Source organism: Cervus elaphus, chromosome 13 (genome assembly GCF_910594005.1).
Source record: "Cervus elaphus chromosome 13, mCerEla1.1, whole genome shotgun sequence".
Lineage (NCBI taxonomy): Eukaryota > Metazoa > Chordata > Mammalia > Artiodactyla > Cervidae > Cervus > Cervus elaphus.
In genome coordinates this window covers 37291956-37299394 of record NC_057827.1, presented here as the reverse complement: position 1 = coordinate 37299394, position 7439 = coordinate 37291956, and positions in this window count along the sequence as shown.

The following is a 7439-nucleotide window of genomic DNA, read 5'->3' as shown; positions in this document are numbered from 1 at the left end:
GGATATAATTAAGAAGGCCCCTTCCCCAAGTAGAAAGAGAAGGAAGCATCTTGCATGCCCAGGACTCACTGCTGGGGAAACAAAGTCAGACCAGCTTTAAGGGATCTCTGCCCACAGAATGCACAGGGTTCAGCCGAGCAGGCAACCTGATGACCCGGTGGTGACCCCCTGCAGGTCTGACCACATCCCTCTGCAGTCATCTGAACTGCCCAGGCAGCTCTGCCGTCAGCTCATCTTTTCCGAGCCTCACGTCTGCCCTCTGTAAAGGAGTCTCCTCTCCCTCAAGCCAGTCAGGACCCAGACCCTCCACCTCTGCTTCAGCCCAACCTAACCAAGGATGGGAAACCCACTTCTCCAGTGCTCGTGCTGTGCCCTGCTGTGCTAAATCACTTCAGTCGTGTCCAACTCTTTGCGACCCTGTGGCCTGTAGCCCACCAGGCTCCTCTGTCCGTGGAGATTCTCCAGGCCAGAACACTGGAATGGGTTGCCATCCTCTAGGGGATCTTCCTGACTTAAGGATCAAACCTGAGTCTCTTATGTCTCCTGCATTGGCAGGCGGGTTCTTTTACCACTAGCGCCACCTGGGAAGCCCCACCTACTGCTTACTGAACGTCTGTCCTCAGGTGGGCTGCCGGAGAGAAGACAGGTTGAGGAGGAAGTGGCAGAGGTGCACTGGGGCCCCCAAGACCCGCACACCTAGTTGGACTTGATTCACATACTACAGACCACCAAAGACAGGGAACAGGCTGCCCTGGCCCCAGCCCCAGCTCCAACCCTCTGCCCGGCCCCACAGCCCCAGGAAAAGGTTATCACTAGGAAGTTCTGCCTTACCATTCCATATTTTGTTTCCAGTTATCCTCTCCTTCTTCCCTAAGTGCCCCTAAGACACCCCAGCAGGCCAAAAGATGAAATCAAGATGCCTCCAGGGATAGTGCAGAACTAGGTTCCTGGCCCACTGGGTAGGGCTGATTCATGATGCCCAGAGGTACACAGTCCCAAAGAGACAGAGGCTATGGACAGTTGAACAGCCCACCCACCCCGGTCCTATACTCAAGCCTGTGACCCTGAAGCCAGCAGGATGTCCTGGCCCAGGCTGACCTCCAACACTGACACTCTGTTCCCAGTCCAGGGCCCCATCAGCTGAGATGCATGGCTCCAGTGTCTGCCCTCTCTGCAAAGATAAGCAAATTAAGAAATCGCCTGCCTTGCCTGTAAGAACTGAGAATTCAGAACTGATGATAACACTGCCCACATGCACAGCAACTCACAACACAACCCACTTCCATCTACACCCTCCCAGCCAGTCCTACATTCTCTGCTCTCTCCTTTAGTGAGGGAGAGAGCACAACCCTATATTAGAGAAGGAAACTGAGGCAGAGGGAGGGAGAGGGATCTGCCCAAACTCAGCTGATGGAACCAAGCTGGGGACCAAGGTCATCTGACTCCAACAGCAATTGCCCATGCTGAGGTTACTACGTGCCGCGCATGTTCATAGTCTCATTTGAATTCATTTCATCTTCACAGTCTTAAGAGGTAGGTATTATTATTTGGCTCCTTTTGCAAACATGGAAACCAGGGTAGAGGGAAGAGGTGTGCCCAAGGTCACACAGCTCATTAGAGGAGGGCTGGGATGGCAGCCCAGGCAGTCTCTCTGGGACCCACACCCCTACCTTCTCTATCATAATGCTCTCAGTATGGTTCACCCTTCTGCGGCTGCCTCCGGTGCATGGCTGGACCTAAACAATCCTCAGAACAACCCGGACAGGGCCCAGGTTACCAGGTGCTCAAGAAATCTTGAGGGCCAGTCAGGGGCTGGGCTCAGCCTCCCAAGCAATAGGGCAGCAGATGGAAACTGGGGCGGGTGCCAGGGAATTTTTTTCCAGGCTGGGGTGGGGGTGATGGGGTAGTGCTGAAGACTGTCCCACCTCCTGTCAAAGGGGGAGCCCTCTGGCTAGGCTTTCCATGCTCATCTCAGCACCTGTTTCACCACCAATGGACACCCTGGGCCAACCAACCTAGGGGCAAAGGGCCAGCACCAGATGGCAGCCCACAACTGGTTGGCTACAGGCAGCCAGGGGAGGTGAGAACTGAGCCTGTAAAAGTGATTTGGGGCAGTAGCTCTAGCGGGGGAGTGCAGCTAGACTCTGGGCATGAAGGGGAAGAGGTACCCAGGGTGGGGAAAGCAGAGGGCCAGGGTCTGGCATGGTAGTGAAGGGAAGTCAAATCAGAATGGTACAGGTGACAGGAGCCTGCCTTCCTCACTGGGGCCCAAGGCTGGCTTTTGGGCCTGGACCAAGGATGGGCACAGCCGGTGATGGGAAATGGACCAGCAGAGGAAGCAACAGATGTGGATACTGACATGTCTGAGGCAGAGGCATATTCCTCCTGCCTTCCCTCTCCCTACAGCTCCTCCTTGGGGGAGTCAGGGGAGGAGGCTGGGAGAAAGAAATGAGGCAGGGGCTTCTGTCTAGGAGAAAACTACCTTGAAGTAGTTCTCCCTGTGGATGAAGTGCCAAATCCAAGAAGACCCCTTGCAGAATCAGAGAAATGGACACACACAGATGTGAGGTTCAGAGCTCCAAAGCTGCAAGAGGCCCTGGAAGCCTTCTGACCAAGACCTTTCAGGGCCTTACTCAGAGCATTCCTCACACCCCAAGCTTCCTCTGACCCCTCCCCAACCCTGAGTCCAAGACTACACCTGGTCTTCAAAGAAATGACCCACCCCTAACAAGAGGTCGGTGGGAGGTATGAGGATGGCGGGATAAGGAGCCCAAGCCCACAACAGCCCCTTCAAGAGGCTCAGAGCTTGATGCCCAGCCAGGACCTACAGCTACTAGTAATAGCAACTCTTCCTGTGCCCCCCATCACCACCAGCACCCATTGCAGGGGCTGAGAGACCAGGGTGATCTGTCAGCAGGGCAGCTGCTACTCAGCTTGAGCCCTGAGGCCACAGGAAAGTACACTCCGTGAAACGGGCAGCTAGTTTTCAAGAGAAGCTAAAAATGAGTTTTTGTTGAAACTCCCAGTTTTAAAATAATTCACAAGTCAGATATTTATAGTCATGTAACCGTCTGGGAATTCCAACTTACTGTGTGCTCACAGTATATAGGCCCATGACTGTATCACAGCTGTAGGCATGGTCACAACAGCCTCTGCCACCACTGGACGTGGCCCAACTGTTGGTAGCCCATGTCAGGGCTCAGGGCTGGACAAGGTGAGGCAGAGGAAGCCCTCCTCGGCTCATGCAGACTCTGATACCACACCTCATGCTTCCCTCAGTGGTCTGCCCACCCCTACCCTTCTGATAGTATGTTCCCCTCAAATGCCTACTCCTCCCCTCCTACCCAAGGCTGCCTCTTCCTTCTAGGCCAGCTCAGAATCACCCTAAATGGAGAAGTTCTCAGAATTTCCACCACCTTTCTTAGCCCTAAGCGTCAAGCCTTCCCAGCAGCATTCCATTCTTGCATTTCTGTTCCCTGTCCTAGTCATTCTTGACGCATTTTTATATGACTGGTCCTACCTTATACTGCTCAGATCAAAGTCTGGCCAGTCAAGTTGAGAGACAAAAATTAGAAATCCACAGGGGGACATTCAGCGACAAATAAGAGTGGGGAGAAGACAGACAACTTTTCTCCTTCTATCACGGCACTCGAGCTAAGTCATGTCCAACTCTTTGTGACCCTATGGACTGTAACCTGCTAGGCTCCTCTGTCCACGGGATTTCCCAGGCAAGAACACTAGAGTGGCTTGACATTTCCTTCTCCAGGGGATCTTCCCAACCCAGGGATCAAACCCATGTCTCCTGAATTGCAGGAAGTTTCTTTACCACTGAGCCACCAGGGAAGCCCCGTCAGGGCACTCAGGTCACCTCAAAACATGATAGGTGCCCCCCATGGCTTCCAGGGGCAGCCCAGCATTCCTAGCCCCCAAACTCTGCCCATATGGCATTGGGCTTGTGGTTAGAGTGCCACCTGGTGGCCATTTCAGAACAGAACGGACTCTTAGCAGAGACTAAATGTTGACCCCTGAATAACATGGGTTGGAACTGCACGGGTCCATTCACACGTGGATTTTTTTAATAGAAAATACTACAGTGCTACACAGTCCAATCCCCGGTTGGTTAAATCCTCACATGCAGAAGAGCAGAGTCAGAGGGCAGACCTTAAGTCATACATGGATTTTCAACTACACAGTGGGTCAACACCACTAACCCCGCTTGTTTAAGGGGCAACTCTACACGCTCCCAAGCCTTCCTGGACACAAACTCCTCCCTCCGCTCCACCCTACTTCTCCCCTCCCCTCCCCTCAGATCCATCTCTGAGCGTTCATTCTCGGTGCCCAAGGCCTGAGGCAGAGCAGGATCTTGTGGGAGTCATGTGGAACCCATCAAGACTAACACAGTCTCCTGACCAGATATGGCTGGGAGGCCAATGATCAAGTCCCAGCTTGGCCACTGACTCACATTAAGCAGGACCCTATCCCAGGCCAGGCCTCTATTTCTTTGTTTACAAAATGAGAAAGAGAGGCTAAACCAGCAGCTCTTCTGGTCTATCTGATCTAGACCAGAGTAGACAAAGCTTCCTCATTCTATCTTCTGCATTTGCTTCTTGTTTGTAGGCTGTGAAAGTGAAAGTGAAGTCGCTCAGTCGTGTACGACTCTTTGTGACCCCATGGACTGTAGCCTACCAGGCTCCTCTGTCCATTGGATTTTCTAGTCAGGAATACTGGAGTGGGTTGCCATTTCCTTCTCCAGAGGATCTTCCTGACCCAGGGATTAAACCTGGATATCCCACATTGTAGGCAGATGCTTTACCACCTGAGCCACCAGGAAAGTCCTTAGGCTGAAATAAACATGCTTTTAAATCTCTGGAGGATAGGAGGGGTCCCAGGACCCTTCCAGTTCTGATGTGATCCTTGGGCCTGCTAGGGCCACCTGAGTGAGGAAAACAAATGCATGCAAACATGTGATTTCCCACATTCACTTTCTTTCCGGATACCCCAATTCTTGGGGTCAGAAGTAACCCTCAGAGGTCGTTCAGTCCAACCTGGGAGCCCCTCCAACAGCCCTTTTGGATGTCATGTAGCATCTGCTTACATCCAGTGAGGATGTGCTTACCCCCAAGGCAGCCTCACCCATCTAGTTAGCTCTGACAAACAAAGGCTTCTTCCCTAGTGGAAGACTCCTATCAGTGGTCCTAAATCTGTCCTCTAAGGCCTCTGTCCTCACAGACCACATCTAATCACTCTTCCTGGAACAGAGCCCTTCAGAGATTTCAACATAGAGGTCATGTCCCCTGAAATCTTTTTTTTTTTTTTTTCAGGGTAAATAACTCCACTTCCAACTCTGTCCCTCGTGGGGCTTTGCTTGGTCTCTCTAATCCTGGTTGGTCCCTAGGACATCATCAACCAGTCATTTAACAAACATCTACTGAGATCGTCCTAGGCAGTCTGGTTTGTGACCATCTCCTTCAGAGATTGGGGTGCAGATCAGAACACAGCACCTAGAAGAGAGATGGAGGAGTCAAGGAATGGAAAGACTTCTCCACTCCTATCACAGCCCCTCCAGAGGCACCGCCTTGTCGGGCCAAGACACTGGGTTGCTAAATCTTGTTGATCTTAGCTTAGGGTGGTCCTTGAACCAATTCCCATCCATCAGCAGTGGCTTTCTGAGAGACTGGTTGAGAAAGATTGAGTCTGGATCTGGGCCCAAGAAGGGGAAGAAAGGAGACCCCATCATGGAGAAGAGTAAGTGGTTTTCTGGTCCCCCTGCCCCCACAGGACCTCAGAGTGTCCCTATTTCTATCCCTCTTGTCAGGGGTGCCTCATTATCAGGATCTTGACTTCATCGGTCATCTAGAACATTCACCAGTCCAGCTCTGACTGCCTTGGCATGTCTGGCATACATGTTGTCAATGTCCACTTACATATGTTGAGGGAAAATGTCAAACAGGACACAACTGAGGCTCCAAGAGGTTAGGTTCTCTGTGGAAAAGAGACCTACACTTCAGTCAGTCTGACTTAGAAGCCTGATTTCCCTCCAGGACTCAGGCTGCCACTTCCAGGAAGGATAAGCAGTGAGCAGACCCTTCAGGCCCTTTGAGTGGCTTCCGGCCTGCCAGGCAGGCATGAGGCCCCAGGTGCGTGAATTGATGGAATCACGTGGACACAATCCTGCCCAAGTTCTAGTACGGCCCGTTTCCCGGCACAGTCATGTCCAGTTAACAGGCAACACTCATCTGTAAATGGGGATAATAAGGTCTACTTTTCAGAGTTGTTGTGAGGATCAACTGAGATGGCATATGTGAGTGCCTAGCTCAGTGAGTGGCACAGAGAGGGTGCTTGATAAATGAGCACTGTTGCCCTGCATTGCTGTGAGCTGCTTTTGCCAAGGTGGAGTAGGACAGTGCCTGGGCCTCCGCAAAAGGCATTTCAGGCATACAGGAGGCAGAATTCTGTTACCAGCAACTGCAGAGTCTATAGGAGCCAAAATATGGCCGGCCCCGGGGGAGCCAGAGGCAGAGCCAAGCTGATCCAACCCCAAGCCAGGGCCAGAGCGGGGTTGGAGAGGCTGGGTACGCAGATAGAGGGAGGCCTAAATACCACTCCCCACCCCCCCCATCCTCAACACATGTTCACTGCCAAAGGCTGTGGCAGAGGCTACGAGAGGCTACCTCAGGGTAGGACTCAGAGCTTGGTCGGGGGCCCAGGCCATATGGGGCTGAGGCAAGGAGCAGAACCTGGGCCCATGTGCCCAGCAAGCTGTGCCAGCCCAGCCCATGCTAGCCCAGCCAAATTTGAGTTATATCAGGAGAAGGGATCTGTTCAGAAAACTCACCCATCTCTGCATATTTGCATATTCTATTTTGGGGTCGTTTCCTTTTTTTTCCCCTTCGCTTCCTAGAAAAGTTCTCGTGATCAATTCCAACTTCACCTCTGCTGAACTGCAAACGCTCACTCTCTATCCTGTCTTCCCTCCAACCACCCTCTCCCTGGTCAGATACTCCAGGGTTCTCTGTCCTCCCTGCCTCCGCTGCCCCCACCTAGTCAGGCCTCAACCCCTGGAACTGGGCTCTGTGCCAAGGCCATCATGGCTCAAGCAGTCAAGTCCAAGGTCAGCCCCTGGGTCACCAAACTGCTCAGTGGTACCTCATACCCCCTGACCATGCCCCTTGGGGCCGGTTCTTTCCAGCTTCTTTCTGTCCAGCTCTGATGACTCCTGCTCCAGCCTTCCCAGAAGCAGCCCATCTCCTCCTTCCTCCTTCCCGGTCCCACGTCCATCAGTCACTATTTGCTATAAAAGTCTAACTACTTAGTAGGTGTCCCTTTTCCTGCCTTTCCTTGAAAAGCTGAATGTCATTCTCTCTTGACACAGGCCCATTCAATTCAAAACTTCCTGATCATTATCTCCAGCCTAGAAGCCTCCAGCTGTCTCCCAGACA